Source organism: Epinephelus fuscoguttatus, linkage group LG10, assembly GCF_011397635.1.
Source record: "Epinephelus fuscoguttatus linkage group LG10, E.fuscoguttatus.final_Chr_v1".
In the NCBI taxonomy this organism is placed as follows: Eukaryota; Metazoa; Chordata; class Actinopteri; order Perciformes; family Serranidae; genus Epinephelus; species Epinephelus fuscoguttatus.
In genome coordinates, this window is record NC_064761.1 from 5,442,879 (window position 1) to 5,468,352 (window position 25,474).

The 25,474-nt window shown below is 39.6% G+C and overlaps 1 protein-coding gene and 1 long non-coding RNA gene across 2 annotated transcripts in view; one reads left to right on the forward strand and one right to left on the reverse strand.

The window, feature by feature from the left end:
* Positions 1–25,474, forward strand: part of LOC125895872 (inactive N-acetylated-alpha-linked acidic dipeptidase-like protein 2) — a 791,425-nt gene that overhangs the window by 630,735 nt on the left and 135,216 nt on the right. The gene's annotated exons all lie outside the window — the stretch shown is intronic.
* Positions 719–3,729, reverse strand: LOC125896485 (uncharacterized). The gene is made up of 4 exons (XR_007450269.1): positions 3,641–3,729; positions 1,963–2,022; positions 1,759–1,875; positions 719–1,450 (listed from the first exon to the last, which is right to left on the reverse strand). It is a non-coding gene; the product is annotated as an uncharacterized LOC125896485 (long non-coding RNA).

The following is a 25,474-nucleotide window of genomic DNA, read 5'->3' on the forward strand; positions in this document are numbered from 1 at the left end:
GCACACGTGAACTGATTCCTCCTTGAAACATCCCTGTTAGAGACGTAGCTGTCACTTTTCCCTCCTGCCAGCGTACTGCACGTCAAAACCCTGCTGAACAAAGTTTTACAGCCTCGTCTGTGAGCATGTGTGACTGACTGACTGTGGTAAAAAAAAAAAAACAGTTGCCAGATGTTTCATCATATCTACTATACTTTAAGAACAGCCTGTTTTAAGCTTAAGCTCACAATGTACAGTTACTTATCAGCTCAGCTGACAGCTGGTTTTGTCTTATCTGAAATCCAATACAGCTTTGATTCACAAAACACTTATCACAGAAAGTGAGAGCTCAGGAAGGCTGAAGACAAGGTAAATCTTTTCTCTCCTGATCCACTTCTTCATACATCTCCACCCATACACCAGTTTTACAGGGATTTTAAACTATGCACTCATCTTAGGGTTTCTGTTAATATAGTGACGGCTGAAATGCTAAACTCAATATTTAAAAATGGGAGTCCACAAACCAACAGGTGACGTCACAGTAGCTACGTCCATTGTTTCTAGTATATGTTAAATTACCAGAAATGCACAGTTCCAGCTTAACCAAGTATGAAAAATGCTTCTTACACATTAATGGATCTTTGATAATCACCCAATAATATAATACAAACAATAATATTGTCCTCACAGGGCCCTTTTCCTGCATTACCTTTGATGCTTTCAATACATTTTGCTCACACATAACTGCACTTATGTAAGACATGAAAGCAAGTATTTTCATATTTTTATAGTGTGGAATCACTACTTAAAATATAATATTTGAAGACGTACATCAAAGCCTGTTGGACACAATTTCACAACGTTTCAGAGGAACATGTCATTCAACCTAGAAGCCGTAGCAAAATGGTGCACACTGTTTTGGGATTGTTAATGCCTCAGATAAAAGCTACAGATGAGGCCTTCCTTGGCAAATAAAAGTAAGAAGTTGACAGTTGACAGTGCTGACCTTTGACCTACATGTCCTTGTGGTCTTACAGGAGTATCCTGCATGGCTCTTGACCGGTGACACACCGTGTCTGTTGTTCTGCCAGCTCTGTCTTATTTGCATATAGAGATCTGATCACAATAGAAGCAGAATTAAGACAACAAAAACTCTTATTCGTAATGCAAAAGCCCCATGATGACATGTCATTATCCAAATGCAGATCACATGTTAATTCCAGGTACAAATGGGGTCCCATTTCCTAATACTCTATAATCCAGAACCATGAAAGGAAATCCCATCCATCTGCCTTTCTGCATTTTTTAGGTCTTCTCGATCCTTCCATTCTCCTACATAGCTTATTCTTAATTCCATAATCTGTTTTTTGCTTTTGTTTTTTAGTCCTTTCTCTTGGCATCCAGTCTTCTTTCACTTAATCTTCAGTGTCTTGTCCTATTCTCTCTTCATCTAGGTAGCATTTATTCATTCCTAAACAGGAGAATAAACATTCTGGTAAACTGTGACCTTAAACTGTCAGAGAAGCATATTTTAACAAAGTCAAGTAGTTTTTCAAAGAACCGTGCAGTTATATATTTTATCCCTTAAAATACACTATCCTCACATGATGTCCGATGATATGATATATACTATGATTTCCGTATAATAAAGATTAATGTCAGCCCAATAAGGCAAGTAAATCATATTTTTAAAATAAAGAAAGTGGATAAACTGATTTAAGGGTTTACCCTCCACTGCATCCCTTAGTTATTAATCTTCATCACTCCTCTCTCACTCACCTCACCTCCTCTGTATCCTCCCCTCTTTGTGCGTCATCTGCATCACTTTAATAGGAAATGATAGCTTCTCTCCATCTCTCTCTCTCCCTCTCTCCTGCCACAGCAGCACCCAACTGTCTGAAACACACACACACTCATACACACCCTCAACAGATGTTCAGTCCAATCAACTGGATTAGAGGGTTTAGTATCGGTATCAATTACCTCCTCAGGAACAGACGGTGCCAAAATTGTCCCAAGCCAAACTCCCAGACCCTCTGGAATCTGTGGAAGAGTGGATGGAAACGAAAGAGGGCAATTTTTTTGTGAGCTCTTTGGAGACATTCCTCATTTCAGTTTTCATTTTGCTGAAACATTTTGTGAGCAGGGAAATAACAAGGTTCTTTCAGAATAAAATCTGGGCACTCACTTTGTCAGAACTGTACTTTACCCAGATGGAACCTTATCTTTTCCCATAAAGTACAAATCATACATTGGCTTTCAGTCTCAGTACATCACTGGTACTGCTGCCGTTTTATATTCTTTTTTTATGGTAGAAACCACTTTATGTCAAAGGGTTCAAATGAAATTGAATATATTGTGTGCATGTAAAAATTCAATGAGCTTAATCCTAATTTTTTTCCCTCTTCTGTTTTATTGAACTCACTTCCTACTTGATGCCCCATCGTCCCAGTTTTAATGTGGCATCATCAATGTTTTATTTTATCATGTTCTGATGTAATTCAACCTAATTTGACATAAACATAATAAACATTAATATTTTGTCTTTGGTTCATTAACAGCAAGGGATCAACATTGGTGGTCCCAGTTGAATCCACAGTAAGTTTGGAAAAAAGACTATTGATTCACAGAATAATAATAAGATAATAAAGGAAAAGAAAAAGAGGAAAACTGAAGGTACATTCCAAATCTCATACTTTTTCTTTTTACCTTCAGTGCAGCTGCTGTTAAAAACTACATACTGTTGCATGAGGTGTGCATACTAAGACATCATAATATAACACCTTAAAGTCTGACTGTTGTTTGGAACCCATGGTTCAAAGTGTTAAATATGGCTTTCAGAAATAATTAATATTCATTAAAAGTAATTATGAATTATGTCAAATAATATTATTTAACTTACATGAAATCACCTCATAGAGCACATTCCAAAAAGGGAAAAACATTAGCTAATTAATTAATTCAGTCTCATAAAATTTACTAAATCAACAGTTTTGAATGACTAATAATGAATTCATAATTAGAAGCATATCAATCGTAAAACTTGAAGGATGATGGTGTTTTTGATACAGTAGCTGACAGTTCATTCAGTAGAGAGTCAGTATGAATCCAAAAAGACTTATTTAACAATAAGCAAGCAAAGCATACACACAGCACAGTATATCTAACTAGTAACTGCATAAAAGTGTGCATGTGAAACAAAAAGGTATGTGTGTGAAGACACAAAGACAAAATGGCTGATAACAAATCAAAGATGGTCTCAGAGCAGGGAAGGTCCTGCCTGACCACATTTGGTCAGTCAAGACAAAGGAATAATAGAAACCTGTGAAGCAGGAACTTTGAGTTCCCTCTTTGAGAGTAGTTATGTTGAAACCAAATTAGAGAATATGTGTGTGATCTATGTTGTAAAAAGGTGCAGAGGTTAGTAAAAGGGATGTTTAGTTGCATGCAAGACTCTATGTAAAGCATCAGATAACTAACAATCACAACAGGATCTCATTGCAAAACATCAAATCAATACATGTTACACATGCATTGACAAAGATTAACAAGCATGTTTAGCCTATACTGCTGTTCTAATGCTATGCCCAGTTGTAACCTTACCAGTCCATGAATGAATGGAGGAATTGCTTTGTGTCTGTTGTGGATATGCAAGGCTTACCCCCAAATTCCACCAGATGCGTGTGGGTTGCGTCTGCGCTCCGGCACGGCAGCGGAGCCAATACGTTTCAATTCTAGTCAATGTGTGTGTTTCCACCGGCTGCGGCTGTGCTGCGTTCCAGCTCCGACTCAGCTGCGGCACTCCGGAGCCCTCCGGAACAGACACGCAGGACTTCTGTTTTTGCCGGACGCCGGAGCACAACGCAGCAATTCAGCACAGAGCAGATCGTGCGGAGCAGGAAGTCGTGCACAGAAACAAAATAAAACATCCGGTTAATTTTCAAAACAAAATACACAGTGTTCACGGCAGATCATATTTTCCTGCACTATACATTGAAAACGTCATAATGGGCGGAGGCAGGCCTGAAGTCAACAGGTCAGAGGTTTACAGACGTCATTTCACCCCGTTGACACCATGGACGTGGAGATGTTAATCATGGAGGTGCACCGAGTTGTCTTCCTACTACTCTGGTTTTGTGGTTCTGTTTATAGAAACTACATCTTGTTATATTGCGTGATTATGTGTGAATTTGCAAGATCTTGTGGATTCTCAAGACTCCCGCTGTCCGGCGGAGCTGCACCGCACCGCACAGCAAACGCAGCCGGCGGTGTTGACGGACAGCGGAGCGCGCAGCGGATAACTAGCACAGCCGTTCCGCAACGGACACGCATCCAGTGGAATTCCGGCATTAGACGAAATGTGGTTCCAGATGCAATGCTTGCTGTGCTGTTTTTCAGTGTTGCTTGTCAAAAGAATCTGGTCTTTTTTTCCTGAAATCTCCTGTACTGTATATCCATTGCAGTCAACAGCGCAAAGATAATATTAAAAAAGTATGCAATTTAGAATGCAGCATAAGTCTAAGCAGAAGACAAGCCGATTAATATTTGCGACAAATTTACATAAATAAATGAAGAATGCTTAGAATGTAAATAACATATCTTAATTAAAACTCTCCAACCAGTAGATGCGTATAAACCAACATCATAAATGAATGTTAAATGTGTTTAAAGCAGGAGTGTTGGTGCAACACTTTGCCTATCTATAAATGAATGAGTAATTCTTATAGTATATGTTGTCCACTAGTACTACAGCTACAGTAAAACCACACTCTCCTCTTTACACAGCACATGAGTGGATTATAGGTCAGTATTCTGCCTGAGTATGTGGGAGAAGTCAGATGAATGTAGCTCATTAATCCTATGCATTGCAGCCTTCTTCTTTTCAGTACAAGTCTCATGTTTCATTCTTAAAATGCCTTGCGGTTCAGATGTTGCCATCATATCAGTTACAATGTGATGTGACCATTCATAACATAGGACACAGTAGAATTAAAACTGAATTAGTTTTAGATTGACACAACTGAGCCTTCATTAGATTGTTTTCTCATCTGACTTGAGAAATTCATTCAGTGAGAAGGCAAAAATTTGTCCATCTACTAAAACACATATAATACTGTATGTTCATGAATATAATATACTGGAATAAAGTATAGCCTAATAATATTTTCAGTTAAAATTGTATGACTCTGTGAGTGCTGAGACATCCCATGATGGAGAATTGTTTTGAAACAACATTTTGAGGTATTATAGGTGTAATACTTCTTTATAGATACTTTTCATTTTGAGTTTCCTACAAATGTTATCAGACAGTGAACTTATGATGCACTGTAGATATGCACTGATTACTTTATGTCTCAGAAATGTGATGTTCCTCTTCTCTGACCCCCTTAGTTGCCATGGAAACACTGTTTCTTGTAAATCAATTAGCACTTTGAAACAAGTCTACGTTTGATATATTAGAGACAGTTTCATCAGAGATAACACTAAGTATTGTTGCATATTATGAAATGCCTTGTCCTGCATAATATACTGTAGTATGGTTTTATGTGGTTTTTGGCCAAAGGTTTAAACTGTCCTGAGGCAACACGTGAAAGGTTAAAGACGACAAAGACATCTCTCTTTTTTTTTTCTTTTTTTTTTTTTTTTTGCATAATTAAGTATGGTGATCTGTTTTCTGTCTGGCTGGATCTGTGTATTGAAGCAGTGGTTCCCAACTGGTCCAGCAACATGGTCCAGACTTCTCCTTCATCATTAGTTAGAGGTCCACACAGTTTGATACATTCAGCATCATACTCTGTTTGGCCATGCAATCTCTGTCAAGAAGCTGTCTGTTAGTCACTCTAAAGCATGAAATGACACTTCATAATATCAGCTCTGTACAAGAAATTCCCTGTACATCAAGTCACTTGCGGTCCATTCAGAATGGACCTATGACCCACTTTTGGACCGCGACCAACCAGTTGGGAACCACTGTATTAAAGTATACCCCATCTTCACCTGGTTAATGCAGGGTGCTCTCAGATGACTGCAGTCACTAGTTTTGGACCACTTAAAGCAAAACAGAGCTATATTTTTAGGAGTGAGTTCCAGTTTTGTACGCACATGGACAGCCATTTACATGCATGAGGATACCAGTGGCATAATACACATTCATGCAGCAGGTTTTACATTATTACACCTGTTGGCAGGCAGGGAAGAAACATATATATATATATATATATATATATATATATATACTTATAGTATATAGTACAGTATATATAAGTATTAAAATTGAAAATGGTAATTGTATCTCGTAAGTTGCAGGAAATTACATAGAGTGAATGGAGGGATTGGACAATAATTTGAAAACTAAAAACAATTTTAAAATGAAACCTGTAAAATTGGAAACAGTATGTATCACATTGAAGCTTGGAGTGTCTAGTTTAGACATTATAATTGGAGATAGATTTTAAATCTTGAGCTCTGTAGGGTTAGATGTGGTACAAAGACCAAAACCAAAACCATTTATTTTTCATACTTGTTGCAATATAAACATGAAAAAATGCATTTTACTCTTCCTACTCCATTTTTCTTCATTGCACCACATTTATTATGTTTGTGAAACGTTCTTAATCAGTGTGACCCTAGGTAAATGTAAGTGTCTTTTAAAAAGGTATGTGTGTAAAATTTCTGCCTACAACTTTGCATTTCTAAGTCTCTGGGCTCTAGTTTCAGTATAACTCCATAGACATAGGTGAAAAACTACATTAAGATAATGCAGGTGTCCCCACCACCTCCAGTGTGATTTTATTAAGCACTTTTTCACATATGAGGTGAGTTAATATATTGATCAATTTTAACACGCTTTGTTGTATAAAATCTTTTTGTTACAACCATCCAGTTCACTAATGGAACAGAATTATCTAAAAACATGGTTGTGTTTTTTCTACCTCAAGTGGGCGTATCTGAAAAACTAAAGCCCTTTTGAGGATATTGCTGATTTGCATCTTGCAGAATAGATTTAAATTCTGGCATCAGTACTTTTGGTTTAGTGTGTATTTCCTTCGTTTCCTTATCAGGGTGAGAACACCTCTAATTAAAAATTCAAACAATCACACCATCTATTTAATCCAACTATCTAACTCTTCTCTGAAACAAGACTAATGAAAATCTCGTAAGTGGTTGACATTTCTGTGCACAGTCATTTATTTAATTGTTAATTCACTGTTTTATTTAATTACCTTGTGTATTTTAGAGTTTTTCCTACATCCTGATTTAACAAACTAACATTTTATTACAAGTTTTTTTTACATTTTTATGTGGCAGTGGTCAGGGATATAGCTGTGGTCAGGGGAGGAACCTCCATCATGTTTAAGGTTAATTACAACTGACTCATCAGTCCGTAGCCTGTTAAGTTGAAATGCATTATCTCAAACAAACATCTCAAATAAGCAGAAGTGCAAAAAACACAAAGTCTCTGCCTCTTGTCTCTGAGAGCCAGCTCTGTAGCTGTAGCTCAATCTACAACCTTTTTTTAGTCTTCTGTTTGAAATTACATAACCATATTCCCATGTCAAATGTCTCTAAACAGGAGAGACGCAGGGTATGAGGCCATTCAGAGTTCAAACTCATAACCCTGTGGCTAATTCGTGACTTAGAGGGAGGCTGGCAGCTATAGCATGGATCTCTGCAGACCCTTGTCTCTGTACAACCCTTCTCTCTGGGTCAGCTGGCTTTGCGTATAGTATCTTTGTGTGTATGACATGTGCGTATGTGTGCGTGAGCAGGCATTTATAAGTCTCCATGTCTTCTCATGCATGTCTTAATACGCATCTCTGGGTCAGCAAGCGTGTTTACGTCACCGTATCCTCAAGCTGTATGTATTTCTTTACATGCCTGTGCATATGTTTGCATGTTTGTTTAAGTCTGTGCTTTTTGTATAGTCATGTACAGGGTGCAAGAGCAGGTTTTTTACTAAGTGTCCTTCAACTGCTCTGCCCCCCCCCCCACCCCCCCACCCCCCCCACCCCCCCGCCCTCACAGCTAGCGCAATGAGTGTAATAGGATCATACATGACTGAATGCATGCAAAATGCCCCAGTCCCACTGCTGTCTGTGTGTGTTGTCTTGTCATGCAGCCCTAACACAGACTGACAGGCCAACATGCATCAAATTTTGTATGCTGGGGCTGGGATTCACTTGAAGGAAATGCGCAAAGACATATATACACCCATATGGCCATACATATAAAATCAATGCGTATGCATTTCTAGGACACCACTGTAGAAAACACACAGTGGATGCTCAACCTTGAAGATCACTGAAAATCGACAGTTTCTTAAAGGGTTGAGACATTTTCATTATCTACATTTAGACCTTTAGACCTAGCTCTATTCAATAATAAGAAACCATTACATTTTGTAAATAAAGGCTCATGACTGAGACACTGTGTGTGGCATTTCACAGAAAAATAAACTTGTTAGTGCTCTCTAGTGGACAAATTATGTAATGGCATTGCTGTAAATGCACATATAGCTGCACTGATTAATGTTTTCTCATTAACCATGAATCAAAAGACTGTGTGTGGTGTGATGTGGAGGAAGTCACTTGTGGTGACTAAACTACATAGCTGTATCAACAAGGCTGCATGTTTTTCTTACCTTGAATCATTTTAGTGTCTTTATGCTCATTGTTTTGGTTCTATGATCTGCAACTTTACTGTTTTGGTTCAGTCACAACAAAAAAGCTCCGATTTCATTAATTTTCTGTCCAGAACCACATGGCAGAAAGACAACGTTAACGACTAACTGGTGAATATAGTGGAGCATTTAGTAGCTAAAGAGACAGATTTCCCACAGGAGTTGGAGGGAAACAAAATAGAGCTAAACAGAAAGTGTATATTGGACTTAGATTCATCAAGTGGGCAGAAAAACTAATTTCAATGAAATGTTGCTGTGTCTGCTGGATGTGTAAACAGGCTATTGTTTGCTAACAGGTTAGCCCTTATCAACGTCACAAGTTGATAATATATGAATTGTTTGTCAAGGTTTGCTGCCTCCAAGTACCCTCAAAATCAACTACAGCAAGTCTAAGAGAATGACAGTGTTTAAATCTTAATCTTAAATTTTGACATGCAAATGTCTACTGCTGGAACATCAATATTACATAAAGCTCATTAGTTTTCCTGAAAAACAATTTTAAACAAGCAGAGTGGCTTTTTTTATATCACGGCTTCAACTGGAATGTTATGTCCAAATGCATCCAGAGGTTGATGTGTTTCCTGTTGCAAGAAGATGTTGTTTTTCTCAGTTGCAAAATTTTTTGTGCAACTATGTAAAAACATAAAGAAGAAGAGATTTAAAAAGACACTGGCTGCATTTCAAAATGCTTTTTATTGCTTGTGATAGGTTGTTATTGAAGATTATTTGTAATGTGATATATGGCTGCCAATAAATTACTAGATTTTCTAAAATTCACTTGAAAACCAGCCTGGTCTCACTCTCAGGGCGTCAAAAGACGCATATGTGACCAAAATTTCATCTGTGTGACCTCAAAATATAATTGAGAGCACTGGTGCGAGTGTAAATAATTCTTCTGGTGCGACTATTTTTCCCCCCGAGTCGAATGTCTCATTCACAAGTCCCTTCGCAGATCAGTCTGGCCATGCAGTCATAAGGGGGCTTCTTTAAAAGCAGAACAAACGGCTGCATTGAAAGCTTTTATTGAATTAAAAAAAAGGATGTGTTTGCCGTCCTTCCTACGGAGTTTGGTAAAAGTTTAATTTACCAACTGGCTCCGTTGATCGGGAAAAAGATGGGACTCAGTGAAAACCCAGTGGCTATTGTTGTTTCTCCACTAGTTGCTCTCATGGAGGAGCAGGTCAGGGAAGCGACCAAGCTGGGAATCACAGCCATGCAACTCAGAGTCCACAGTGACGAGGAAATCTGCAAAGACAGCAACAGTCTTTCCCAGACATCATCACAGCTCACCTCTGCTGCAGCTTGCTGGTCTGTTTACAGTGGCTATGTGCTAGCCTACGTCACTCGTTTCGTTTACTCTGATTGGTTTTCTGTCTATCCAATTGCGTGAAGGGGCACTTTGAGTGACAGCCGTTCACAGTGGTGTTCAGTGGTTCAGTGGTGTTTTTTTTATAAAAAAAATGTCTTCAACTGAAAAAGTTGTTAATTATAAGTGTACTATACACATACAATGTAATGTATACAGTATAATGTCGACTTTTTGTTGCAATAAAAAAAATCGATAACACTGTTGGTGCTTCTTACATTATGGTGGGTGCTCCCAAAATTTTGCTGGTGCTCCTAACTTTGTTTAACTTTTTTACATGGTAGCACTGGTGCTCCTAACTTCAAAAAGTTAGGAGCACCAGTGCTACCATGTAAAAAAGTTAATTTCAAGCCCTGGGTCTAGGATGCATTTTACCACATATCTTTTGCAATGTAAGTATTAATGCGTCCTGATGCGTCCCCAATAAGGTCATCAGTGCAGGACGTGGTGGTTGTTTTGGTGACAGCCCGCTAATGCTTTATAACTGAACTATATTATGTCGAGTTGGACGAGGTGTTCATGACCATCTATGACCATCTACCATTCTGCTCTGTGGAAGGATGTGTTGAATTCTGCTGACAGTGAAATCTTCAGCTGTACTGACACAACTGCTAACATGACTAGCAAGCATGCTACAGAGCAGCTCAGTGGCCTAGCAGTAGAGTGTCTGCCCCGAGACTGGGAGGTTGTGGGTTTGATCCCCGGCCAGGTCATACCAAAGACTATAAAAATCAGTTGTGGGACTTTGACTTTGACTAACAGCTAGTAAAAATGTGGACATAGTAACTGTGCGTGGTGCAGAAAGAAAATCTGAACACAAGTTGTGAGCTGGAGATGCATGATAGGCACACATGTGAACAACAATGTCCATGGATCACAATGTTTGGATCACAGAAACACTTGATCATACCAGGTCTAAACAAGCTCATTGAGACGCACCAGACTTTCAGCCAGCTCCAATGTAAAGCCACCCGCATTGTCATTAGATGGTCAGAACAATGGATGTGTAAAGATCTCTGGATCTGCCAGTCTGTGTCTTTCTCATTGGACAAAGTTAGAGAATCAAATGATAACCTGGCTGCATAGAATATAATACTGTGTCTCTTGGCCAACAAACTTTGTAGCACATGTACTAAGTCTTGGTTATAAAACTGTGCTGCGCTGAGAACAGGCTGTACGACACATGGTCTGCTTCTTTGGCAGGTTTCCACTGACTGATCTTCCTCCGAATGTACACCTGCATCTGAGTTTAATGACAATGTGCTTTGGCATACTGTAGCACTCATAAAATGGTTGAGCACCAGTTGGGATTGGCAGCCTGTAAACACTAACATATCCACCCGCTTGTAAGACAAATCAAACCTTTCTATTAATGAGACATATTTATACAACACAACACAGTTTAAGTCACCCATTCCGTGTGATAGCTGGAGTTTTACAGTGTGTATTTCCTAATTGAGCGCTGATTCAAACATCCTTTGCTGTGGTGGTGCTTTGGATTTCAAGGATAAAGCTCCCGTACGGCTGCACAGTTCATGACAAACTTGCTGTTCTAACCCTCTGTGGCATTCTCAAACTGCCAGAAATCCAGAGTGATAAATCCAATATTTTAAGGCATTAGAGGTAGCAAGAAGTATATTTCCTGAGAAGTAATTGAAAGAAAGTGTTTATGGACAGACATACTTTTTTTTCTCATCTGTGGCTTACCTTCACTGAATCGGTCTGAAACTTGAATGAAATTGGAAAGGCTATGGAAAGAGCTTGTGCAGTTTCATGTTCCTCTGCCTGGGACCCAATTCAAAAATGATGTAAACCTAAAAAGCTGTTCTGTGGTAAATAAATCAATGTGAATAAATCACTTTGAAATGTAAATAGATCACTTTGAACATCATCCATTTCATAGTTTAAGGCCTTGACTTCACTGGTCTGCCTCTAGACAGTTGCCTGTAGAGTCCCTTTTGGCCTTGAGTTAAAATTGAGATTTTTGGCCCCAGTGGGACATCCCAGAATAAGAGTCAATAAGAGTAAAATCTTCTTTAAACTACTTTGTACATGGGGTGTCGGTGGCTTAAGGCCTATTTATGCTCAACGTTAAATATGGATCCAGATACGGACGGGGCCTTCTGTCCGTGCTCCGCGTTCATTTCGTCCATATTTCTGCACGTTTCCATAAAGCTTACGGATACGAGCCAAACGGAGCAGTACCACCGGGAACCCTGGGGGCAGTGTTGCTGTCACTACCCGATACGTAGCTCTAGTGAGACACGAAGAAGAAATAACAATTCAGTTTCTCTCTTCGGCAGTACTAGAGAAAAGAATTCTCCGTCCTCCAGTCGCGATGTATTTAACGGCCTCACCGACCACCGCCTCCTACAACGCTGCCTCTGTTTTGTCTTTTATGCAAGAGGTACATTATCAATATCTCCTCCACAGTCGCCATGTTTGTTTTTGTCATAAACTTTTGACGCTGGGCTGCCTCCTGGTGGATATATTGGTTAACATCCATGCCAACGTAAAGGGTGTATGGAAGTATGTGGACAGTGACGGTAACATCGTTTGAAACGGCTGTATACATTTTCGTACGTAAAGGGAGCATAAATGAACCTTTAGTGGTAGAGCAGGTGCCCCATGTACAAGGCTGTTGCCGCAGCGGCCCGGGTTCGAATCCAGCCTGTGGCCCTTTGCTGCATGTCATCCCCCCTCTCTCTCTCCACCTTTCAAGCTTACCTGTCCTGTCCATTAAAGGCAAAATGGCCAAAAAAAATCTTTAAAAAACCTACTTTGTACATAAGATTTTGTGTTTCTGTGAGCCAGCTCTGCGAAGACGCTGCAGAAAAAATGATGACATTGTATGGTTCTGCAAATGACAGACATGGCACATTTGTATGATATTATGTGGTGGTGGCATTGCCACTTAACATTTATTTATGTTCTAACTACATTATGCGTAACGTGGTTAGGTTCAGGCACAAAAAACACTTGGTTATAGTTGGGAAAGACCTTCTTTAGGCTTAAAAAAAAACAGATTTGTCGGCACAATCACAGCTGGAAAAGCAGCCAATAGCTTGGTAAAAAACAATCACTTTTTGTGGTACTATCCCAGCTGGAAATGCAGCATTGTATCAGTAAAAAAGCAACTGCTTTTCTTGGCACTGAGGCTTCCTGAGTGGAAACACAGCAGCAGGTTGCTAACAAACACCCAAATTTGGAAAAACAACAATGACTTTCAAAAACCATCCGCCTTTTTTTTTGTTCTTTTTGTTGTTGTTGTTGTTGTTGTTGTTGTTTATTGGTCTATTGGACTATTTCCTGTAGTGGTCTTCAGCTCGTGTCTCTCTCAGGTGTCACGCCATCCAACAATCCCTCCATGTCCAGATGACAAAATCAGCTCATATACTTGGTGACTTGAGAAATATTGATATGCACTTATGGAACACAGAAATGTAACATTCATGGTTTACAGAAAAGTACAATGCCAACATTTTCTTCTTCTTACTGTCGCCTGTCTCCATGCATTTCCTATGCTCATTCATTGCAACTTGGGATAAATAAATGAATATCCACTAAAATTCTTTACATGCAGCTTGTGAGTGAATAGAATTTGCCAATCAAGTTAACATATTTTCTCTCAGTGCCTGTACACAGTCGGACATTGTAAGACAGGCATCAGAATGGACTGTCAAATAGCAATAAGTGATGAAACTGATGTGAAATGTATCAGCAGTTTCACTGTTCTCTCACACTAACAATGATCATCAAGGCTTCAACAGAAAGATAAGGTTTAAAATCAATCAGGGATGCAGTCTGTGAGAAATCTGACTATTCTTGGACTATTCTTAAACATTATGACTTTTTTAACATACTGCTGCTCTCAAGATTTGGTCAAACACAGGTAGGTAGGTGTACACATTCATATAGGTGAATTTCAGTATTCATGCAGAAGGGGCAGTTGTCTACGCTGAAGCCTCAATTTGTGATTTAGCCTGAAGACAAGTTCTGTTATGCAATTTACCAAGGCAGTATTGTGTCAGCTGCTACTGCATTGATGCTGGGTAGCTGTAGGAGCAGTGTTTGTTAGAGAACTCACTGAACCTTGGGTGTTGTATGAAATGATGCTATAACCTATTACTGTTATCTTCTGTGAAACCAGAGGAACAACTCCCTGAGGTATCTGAAAAAATGTGCACTCTTACCTTTCCATCAAGAACTATTTTCCCAACATCAAATCCTCAGGTAAAACTTCTGATGGTTGCCCCAGTAGAGCCTCTCAGCAGTCTGAACCAGTGGACCATGGAAAAAACTGTATCAAATCACATGAAGCAGAGCATTGGCAAATAAGTGCACTCATTGAACACAAACCACATAAACAAAGGTGTTGGGAAAAAAACAACAGCAGAACATTTCAGAAAAAACAGATAAATGTGCCCTTTAATGTGTTCTGTTGACATCAAGAGTAAATAAAGAAATACTCACTGATTCCATGCTGTCAAATTGGGAAGACAGCGGCAGTGTCTCTTCCATTTAGCTGTCAGGATATAGCTGTCAGGATATCAGGAACCCACTGTTTAATGTCACCTAGCAAGGACCATTTCAATGCGTGTGATGGTTCAAATTGCATATTAGAGAGTCAAAGGGCATGGAAAACTATTGTTCCCACTTAAAAGTAAATCACATTGAAAGGCATAGCAATCAGTCATCTACATTTGGGCAATTTTGTTTCCTATCTCAGTGTCCTTTTCACAGATCAGCTGTTGCAGCTATTCTGGAAAATGTTTTCAAAAGGTTAACGCTGAGCTAATTCCTTAACATGCTGACTTAATAAATGCCATCCCATCAACCTAATTTACCTATAAGGCAGTTCATACTTTGGCACCAATGGTACCATCCAAGTGTTATGTTTACAATATTTGCATTAATTAAATTGTGCAAATACAAACATTAACCTTCCCTTTTGAGGTAATGCTCTGGAATCAAACATTATGGTTTGGGGTTTCTGTCCATCCCATTTTTTTGAGTGCAATATCTCAAGAACACACTTAAGGGATTTATTATTTTTTTTCTCAAATGTGGCACAACTGTTCACTTGGACTCTGAATTGATTTTGGTGGTCATAGGTCAAAGGTCAGGATCACTGTGCCCTTGTCCATCTCATTCTTGTGAACGCAATATCTTAAGAATGCCTTGAGGGATTTTTTTTTAAATTTGGCATAGCTGTCATCTTGGACTCTGATAAACTAATTAGATTTTGGTCGTCAAAGGTAAAAGTTCAAGGTCACTGTGATCTCACAAAACATGTTTTTGGCTAAAACCCAAGAATTCATACATTAGTTACAACAAAATTTCACACAAATGTCTAATTTGAACAAATCATGAAGTGATGATAATATATATCTAAATGATCAAGGGTAAACTTCACTGTGACATCATAATTTTCTGCAAAAGCACTTTTTGGCCATTACTCAATGTCATGCCAGAGGGGGAGGCATTTGGTCAGATACTGAATTAGTGACAGTAATCTTTGGAGTCCACCTTGAAACTATGCTGATTGTGTAGATCTTACGTACAGCTGGAGGGAAGATGTGTGTGAAACATCCATGTTTTAACAGACATGGATGTAAAATGTAAGTGCAACTTCACTAGTGCACTGAGACATACAACTGCAAGGAAATATTTCTAGTTTGTTCATTTTTTGCTGTTGTACACCACACAGGTAAGGCTACTCTGCAGTCTATTCAGAAATTAAAGTTATAGTGTTATAGTGTCATCAGTTCATCAGTAGCAATACAGTATTTTTTAAGCCTTGGCCCAAGGTTTCTTATATTAATCTTCCTATGGCTGTCAACCAGAGAGCAGGTGTATTGATCAGATGTCTTGTGTTTGGGTCCATTCATTGGTTGTATTCCCTATACAACCAAACCCACATTTCAGACACTCACCACTGGCCTTTTTCAAGGTTTGTTAAGGACCACTCTTGAGCTTTGTTTAAACTATAGGGCAAGACAGTCTTCTACACATTACTATTCATCTACTCGTTCTTCTACACAAATTCTGATAAATTACTTCACTGCTCTGAAAACTCATTTGGTTTTATTATCTTTATGTCATTTCAAGCATATGAAAATATAGTGTATGCTTTAGATTCGAGCAGCTATATATATATATATATATATATGGGACAAATCACATTCCGTATTAATTCTATAACAGACACTGTATTTTATTTTTAAATATGGGACGATCCGGTATTAACAATGAACAGTACAGAGCAATCTATTCTTCTGTAGGTAGGTGATGAAAACTCTAAGTTGGTTACAGGAAAAATGCCTTTTTGTTCTGGGTGTATGATCAACACTTTTGTTGAAGCCTGAAATTTAGCTGAGTCTTGTTGGTAATAACATTACAGCCATGGACAGCTCAGCAGGTATGAGAGTTCTGCAAGAAAAATGAAAATGCTAATTTAATGTTATTTAAATATCTGTTAAATAAACAAAGCAGTATTTGCAGAATTATAGGCAAATTACTTTAGAAAAGAAACGCAGTGGCGGTTAGCCAAGATTAGCCACTGGGTCTTATCATAGACAGTCAATGCTTACTGCTACTTCAACTATCTCACAGGAAATTGCACCCATAATCATCTCTACAGTAGGGCCCTCAGGAATAAGGTGGATCGGAAGATGAAAAGAAATTATCTTTGTATTATTTTCTGTAACTAAGAAACTAACTGCAGAGTAGACTTCTTCCTGCTTCCTGTTTACAATGGCATGCCCGTGCCTAGTGTACGTGAATGGTCATGTGATGTGCATATTTAGGGGTGTTAGAAAGGAAGGAGATTGTTTCTGAACTGTTTCTGTTTCTGAAAGTCTTTTAACTCGTGTGTGGGGATCGTTTTCATTTTAATACAGCATGAAAACGCATTAGTGTGGATGTAGCCTCAGTAACCCATTCATATGCAAAGCAAGTGTGAAAATGGAGTTGCTGTTGCATGCAGCTGTTTATAAGGAGACTCATTTGCAAATGGAAGAAGAGAGCTCACTCCCTCTGCAGAGGCAGAGTTTTTGTGTGGTATCTATCTATCTATTGGTTTTCTCTGATGATGCAGTGTGTCTGTGTTTGGCTTTTGATATCTTGATATCTGTGACTGTCATGACATCATTCAACACTTGATCATTCCCTCCAGCAATTTGAACACATTAAGTAGGACTTGGCATCTTTGGAGCTGTTAGCTGTCCCATGTTGCTCTGTCAGTTCACACTGTATTGCATTTGTCCATTGTGTGTCCTGTAATACACTTATCATACAGCATTATTGTCATTTAGGTTTAGCTGGTTTCTTATTTCACAGTTTTACATGCTTATATACCTGCTCGCCTGATCACTCTTATTTAATTTAGTTACCCATCCTGTATCAGTGCCATCTCATCAGCTGCTTGCAGACAAAGAGCAAGTGACAATGGCTCTGTCCTTTCATGATCTGAAAAGAGGGAACCTTCTTCTTCCTTTAAGTTTTTGCTTTCTCATACTTTTTCCATGAAAACATATGAGCCATACCAGAAAGGTTTTGTTTCATAATCCTCAAGTGTGTTTTATCATAACACAATTTCATTTTCATCTCAACTTCTGCCTGACAACAGTAGCTGTGCTTTCTTTTTGACATTTATGTGGCATTGTCCTCTGGAAGTTTCAGAAAGGTCATAAGGATATTAAGGTTTTCCACGAACAACGTAGATAACCCGTCCAAATGTTTAATGCAGTAAGCTTGCTTTGATATTGCTGACAAATCAAGACTATATGGTTTAACAAAAGTAGACACCAGAATCGTAATTTATAGGAGACAGGGCTGAATGTAAAGAACATGCACATGTAACTCAAATGAAAAGTTAATTTGAAATGTTGACACAGGCATGTTCAGCACATAATAAATACATGAACAAGCCACAGACTGTGGTCCATTAAGTTGTTCTCTTACAATCAATTTATGTTCCAAAGTTCACAAAGAAGAAAGTGTGAGACCACTTAAACTTGAGAACTGGTGCAACTGTAAGAAAAAGGCTAGAAGGACTCAGGGCTGCATCAGTTTTAAAATTCTGGACCAATACCAGTAGTGATGTTTAAATGAAACTCAACGCAGCCTGCCTCAGCAATTAGTTGCTCTCCTCTCACGGCAGATTCTTTGTAGTTCACAATATAGCATCATCAGGAAAACAACAGGGGATAACTCCGTACATCCCAACAAGGAATACAGCCCACAGTCCTATGGCCCTCACCTTTAATGTTTCCCAGGGCTACAGTTGGATACGCTTGTAGGTCAGAGAGCAGTCTCGCTGTCTATGTTTGCTTCGTTCTCAGCAGAAGTTGTTCATGTGATGAGAAATGCTGATAGGTTATTAGCAGTCAACATAATGAGCATCTGCCGTTGGTGACCTATCAGGCCATTAAATGTACTATGACTTCAGAGATCTAGGGCTGTTTGTTATTTTTTAGAAACTAGTCTCCTGTTTTGTTTTGTTTTTTAAAATGTTATCTTTAAAAGAAACCTTGAAATGAAGGATTGAAGTCCACAACGTTTCATATATTAGGAAAGGGAAACTGAAACAGTACTGGCCTAACATTCAGATTTGTACTAGTAATGACATCACAAGTTTTATTATTGACATAGCGACATGGGGTCTCTACATGTGATGGAGCAATAGAGCTCTGCCACTATACTATAAGTTAGGGCTGTTCAATGACAAATTCAGTTGGGCCGGATTTTAAAACTAGGAAATGTCGATGTTGACCTTTTAGTGAAGCTTTTGGTAATGACGAATTTGCAACAAATGCAAATGAATGTTAGCCTGGAAATCCAGACTCCTCTAACTGAGGAATTTCAAATGCCGCCACACGCAACTGGATAGCACGATGGCCAATCAGAGCAAAAAACAAGGTGACGTATTCATTGCACTAAGCCCCATTTGTTTGCCAAACAGTGGGGCTTCAGCGGGCTCTGCTCGTCGGGGCCAGATTCCGGTGCAATGCAAACTAGGATTTGCTAGGGGTGGGGCATCTGGATTTCCAGGTTAAATGATTGTCGTTAGATGATTGTCGAAATTAGCAATGTTTGTCGTTTCACATTTGAAATTAATCAACATTTTTTATTATTTTCACTTCATCTGCAACACAGCCTTCGCTCTACTGTTCTGATCTAAGTTCATGTCGTGTTTGTGTGTGTCTGTGTGTATGGAGGAGCTCAGCCCCAACATGCAGAAAACAGGAGAGAGGCTGCAGCATGATGATAAATGAAACCAAAACTTTAAAAAGTAATGATAAGACAGGTGGTAACACTGGAGCTTAACAATGCTATAGTTGTTAATAATTTTGCCTGTTTAATACCAGGTTTCGGTGCTCAACCCTGGTTGGGCTACTTGGAGGTTTCCTCTGTGGCCCACCACATCATTATCATCCATCATTATACTGTACATCTTTTTTTTTCTTTTAAATGGTCTCTGACTATGATGTTTCAATATACAATTTTAGGCGTCATTTTTTAACTCTAATATCTAAAAAACATGAACAATTATTTGTGGGAGGTGCAGACATATTTAGGCTATACAATTTGACATGACTGGCTCTTGAATGTAACCATGAAATGTATTGGCCATGTATTGTTTTTGTTTTGTTTTTTAACTCTCTGTCTCTGCCCCAACATCACGTACCATAGAGGTAGAAGTCATGATTATAGCTGGAGTGCACCCATCCTGCAGTAATGCTGCATGTTTGCAGATGTACAATGGGGATATTAAACAGTGAGATTCATTGTTATCAATGACAGGGTCAAGTTATTTCCCACCCACTCAAATCCAAATGCAGATTGAACCAGACACTGGCTTCCTAATGGTACAGCCTTCATTTACAACATTACCTTAATTAAAAAGTGAATGGACCCCAGCTTTGATGTGCTTCTAGTTGAGTTTGCTCATCCAGATGCTCTCGATAGCAGAATGAGGTTGCAGCTGCCTCTTTTGTTCCCTCAGTGACACCCAGTGGTGAACTATCTAGACAGACGGCCGACAGAGAGGGAGAGGATAAGATGTGGATATAAAGAGAGCAAGACAGAGAGACAGAAAGCGAGAAGTGAAGAGTGCATGCTTACTTTGGGAACCCCAGCGGGGTCCAAATGAATATCTCAACACACTACTGATCCAGACACGGTCACTACTATTCTTTATCTCAGCCCTCCCACCTCTTGCTCACAGTCTCTCCATCTTTTGCTCTCTCCCTGTCAAATTCAAATTTGTCTCATTTTTTCCCTCCTCTCTCTCTCCGTCTTTCATTCACATTGTCTCTCGCTCATATGGTGCCCCAGGGTATAATCAAATAACTGCCACAGAGATGGAGTGCATCAGGAACTGGCATGCAGTTCAGTGCATGTGTGTGAGTATGGTGTTTTACCTAATGTCCTTGCAAAAATAAAAAGATCCATCAAGGGTTAGTCACCGGACAGACATGAGCTGAGGGTTTGAGATAAGAATTAAGACTTTTTTTCTGTCTTTTCTGTGATCTCTTTGTACTGCACATTGTAGAGACTATGTCAGTCAAACACTTTGAATATTTATGCAAAGAACTTCCTGTGCCAAACAGTAATTTCACAGGAAGGATCTGCCAGTCCTGCCAAGTGTTCTCATTCCCAACTCGTCAAATACAGACACTTGGTCAGTGGCCCTTGGCATCTGATACCAATGCACTGAGACACCCTTAAGCTTCTGTAAGAGACACACCTGGCTGTGTCATTATTAGACACTTAGAGCAACTGCCTTAGTCTAAAGAGCAAGAAAATCTGCATAGTGTGGGAGTGAGGGGTGATGGATGGGTAATTAAACACAGTACTTTCACCCATGAGACAGCTGTTTGTGTCCTGCAGGAAACTAAAAGTCAGCGTTGAGGTTATTTTACCTACCTAAAGCAGTGTGTGAGGTATGTCAGGTCACACATGCCAGGTTATATTATAGGTTATATATAATTTTACTTATTTTAACCCAAACCATGATCTTCTTTCTCAACCTAAACAAGTTCTTTCATTGCCTGAACCTGAAAAGAAGTATTGGTTTAAGTTTAATTTAAAAGCATATTGTATGCATGTAAGGAGTGGAAGCTAACATGCTGTCCCTGAGCGTCCAAAAACTATGCTCGAGGGATACCTAGAGCATAGTAGACGAATGTGTTGGGCAGGTTATTTTGTGTCAGTTCAGTCAGATAGGAACTAGAATTAGATTATTAATCTATAAAGTTACAAATAATTACAGGTACGTTTCAGCATGTCAAATTACATGCAAGCATACACTCCTGGTAGATTTCTCTGCAACATGAACAGCATATTTCAACTGTTTACATGCTAATCCTTGCCACAAAAAAATGGGAACTGTCCATTGGTCCAACAGCCCATTGTTCCGACCATATTAAACCCATTGTTCCGAAGTCCCGTTGTTCCGAAATCATCATGATGCCCTGTGGTTAAGGTCTGGTTAGGTTTAGGCACAAAACCACTTGGTTAGGGTCAGGAAAAGATCATGGTGTGGATTAAAATGAAAAAGAAAGTGACAAACACATAAGCCGTGAGCCTGCTCCGCCTCAAGCCTTTCCCAGCTGACCCAGAGCCGGTCGCGGCGCACCATCAAGGCAGAAATACGCCCACCGGGAGCCGTTCAGCACCGCGGAGAGCTCCCCACACAACCCCGACCCCAGAGTTAATAACAGGAGGTTATGGTGTTTCATTCTCTTCTCTCTATGACACTTGTATCTCAACCAGTAGCCTACTTTTGTTGCATTGCTGATCCTCTATGGTACACAAATACAGTATAGCCTAGTATAATCACATATCGGAACAACAGGACATCGGACTAATGGGATGTCGGACTAATGACATGGACCCCAAAAAATATAGTGATTCACACCTCCACATACTAACATTCCACCCTGTTACATATTGGGCACACTACTTCCTGCGCTGGCATTAAGATCGGGCCATTGTAAAAATGTTCAGACTAGTTTGATATTAAACCAAACACTAGACCGGACCAACATATCAAATTTTACCAGATGTCCCATTTGACTCAGCGGCTTCTCCTGAGTGAAACATAATGACACGGTATCTTAACAGCAAACAAGCATCAGAGTAAAGCATTGCATCACGTAACATCAGAGCTCTCTGTCCACACTGAATTCATTAAATATGAACTTCTGTTAGACTGTCATCATGTTTATCCTGTTTGCTCAGGATCGGACTGGAGACTAACCACCTAAAAGCTGAGTGAGTAACCTACAACCACAGCAAGTAGCCTAGCTTGTTATTAGCAAGGGTCATTTCTCTCACCAGAAACTTTCAGCTCCCTGGCAACTCCCTCCGGCCACCTGACACTTTATTTAGGTTTCTGTAGCAAAATTAGAAGGTATGGGGTTGATAACTCCTCATCTTAACTTCATAAATCAGCCGTTCCTCATCCACTGTGGCGCTTTTAAATCGAGCGACAGATATAAATAGAAACAGGGGTCACAACAGCAGTGCTGCGTCACTCCCGGTTGTTTAGGACACCGCTTCAAATCCAAAATTTTACCATATTGCTGCAGTTTTAGTTTGCTTGCCATGATATCCAAGTTGGACTGCCTGGTAACTCTTTAAAGAGTAACTAAACCCTAAAACCATTTTTTTCAGCTGATAATGATTGTTTCTGGTTGTACAGTAGTGTTACTGACTGATCCTGCTCAAAATCTTGACAGTTTAGTGCAAACTGTTGAAAATCTACATTTTATTTTAAAAATGTGCTATGGACTGCTCTCTACAGCTTGAAACCTGGTTACTACATTTGAATTGGAGGAGAATGACTTTTTTTTCGGGGCGAATGACGTCACTAACCACGCTAAAGCCTGCCGTCCTCCCTTTTACTCCTCCTCCTCTTACTATAAAACCATTCTGTCCGCAGTTATCAAACTGATAGCGAGTAGGTTGGATCAGAGCAGAGAGAGTAGTAGAGCAGAGAGAATAGCTAGTAATTTGTCGAATTGTATTGTTAGCATAGTGTATTTTAGTGTAGGTTTACAGTTAGTAGTGTGTTTATAGTATTTAGGATAGTTGGTCAAGGAGAGGCGCCGAGGCTCGAGAGTATATGTGCAGGGCGGCAAGAGAGAGATGTGGAGGGCCGCTGTGTGGTGAGAGAGAGCCAAGCCTAAGGGTTATATGTGCGGGGCCGCGAGGGAGGGAGGGGTGGATGGATGGATGGATGGATGGATGGATGCGGTGGGCTGCTGTGTGGTGAGCCCAGGCTCCCAGAGAGGGAGAAATAGAACCAAGTAGTATAAAATAAGTCAAAGTGTGGAGAAGGGGACCGGCTGAACTCCGGCCGCCTTCCCTTCTGCTACCATTGGCACAATGAAAATAAATCTAAGTGTGGAGGAGAGGGACCAGGTAAAGAGGCTGACCTCCAGGGAAGCCTTCTCCCCTCTCCCCGCAGCGAGGGACAATCTTCATTCCGCCCCCTTCCTCAGCCGCTTGCCTTCACCCCCCTCAGCTCCACCTATCTTTTCTGATTTTTTTGAAATCAAGCTGTGGGCGGAGTAATGCCCAGGGAGGGGGGTTTAGTTTCCCTTTAACATTACATTAGGTGTAACATTTGGCTGTCCACATACCTTTGGCCATGAAGTGTATGCTGTGATTGTGTGTGTGTGTGTGTGTGTGTGCATGCGTGTGTTCATGTCTCAGGCCTTCAGAGGAAGTTTGTATTGAGAAAAATAGAGACCATTAACCAGGCTTTACTTGGTTCTGCTGCCTAATCAGCCACTAACTCCCCTAGATCCTGCTGCAGTAATACCAGTGCCACAGAAGAAGAGGCTGAGGGAGAGAAGACGAGTAAGAGACAATGAGGGATAAATGAAGAAAATGTGAGGGGAATTAGGGCTGAAGAAGAATGGGATGATGAGAAAATGCTGCCAAATACAAGAGAGTAAAGTGAGGAGAGAGACTGTAGGTCATAGAGGAAAGTCATTGAAGGATCATTATAAAGTTAAAGGAAAGTCACTTGATTTAAAGAAGAAACTGCCACTCTGTACTATTCTGTTTCAAATATGAACTCTAGATACTGGTGCATTCGAGGGTTCAGCCTCCCACACTGTCTACATTGGCTTTCAGCTCAAATAATTCCACCCCACAGTTTTAACCATAGATGTTTTCACAGTAGATGTTGAAAGCTGAAAACCGGGGTATGCAGTTTTCTGGAAAAGGCAAAAAGAAAGGCAGAATATGAAAAGGTCACAAAAACAGTTGCATTTAATTTATTTGGGAGGTAAAATGAGAGAAAAAAATCTACCCCCACAACTTTGGAGTCGGACTCATACTGTGACCTTGGGTTTATGAGGTTCTATTTGCATTCTGAGTGGTTTTGAGATATTGAGCCTCAAAGTTTTTGCATTTCAGATTGTTAAAAGGCACCCTAAAGACTACCTAATATTGTAATAACAAAATCCAATCATGTTTTACCTTTATTTTGTAGTTGTGGGATTTTTTTTGTTTGTTTGTTTTTTTCATCTTTCATCTTTAGAGCAGGTGTTTTGAAGATAGAACCCTCCTATACTGAGAACTCAATTTTGGCTCGGAATTCTAGGGTGCTATGTGCTAAAGCAGGACAAAAAAAAAATCAAGGATTTAAAAGATAAAGAATAAATAAATAAGTAGTTCTGTCTTACGTTGTTTCAATACACAAAACTAATGTTTTAATGTAGCTGGAATAGAAGATATTTTGGAACAGGCAACAATTTAGCGTCTTGGTCTTCTGTGTTCATTTCACTAATTGGTGCATTGCAGGTAGACCCTTTCATCAAGAAACATAACATGGATTTAAATTAATTGTTTTCTGCTGATGTCTACCCAGGCATCCTTCCATTCTACTCATCTAAAAATCTATGTTATCTGTGAACAACCTGTCATAAGACCATAAAACAATGGAAAACAGTTTAAGGGTGGATTTTGAGAGTAGTTACAGTACATCGTTGAAAGCTTCCCCCACTCACTACATCCAAAGTTTAAAACATTGCCAACTCTTTGCTTGTGTTGTGTTTGTACTTGACCCCCACTGAAGCCTCCTTCACATTTTCTACACTATACAAAGACCATACACTGTACAAACTCACCCATAAAGTTTTGGCAAGTGTTTGGCACCTCTCTCTGCAGTCTGCCCTTCCCTTTCGTCTGTCAGTTTGAGCATGCACGTCTTTGACTACTGATGGTGGAATGTGATGAAATACCCTCGTTTTTGTTGTGCTTTGCCTTCGGTTACATGTCCAATTAATCATTCCTATCCAGGGTCTTTGTTTCACCTTGCATGCTGCTGAACGGTATTCTGCACCAGGTACAATTCGAATTTTAAGTCTGTTTCTTTGCCAAGAGCTTTTTGGAGCTTGGTGCATTACTAAGTAGAACTCAGAGAG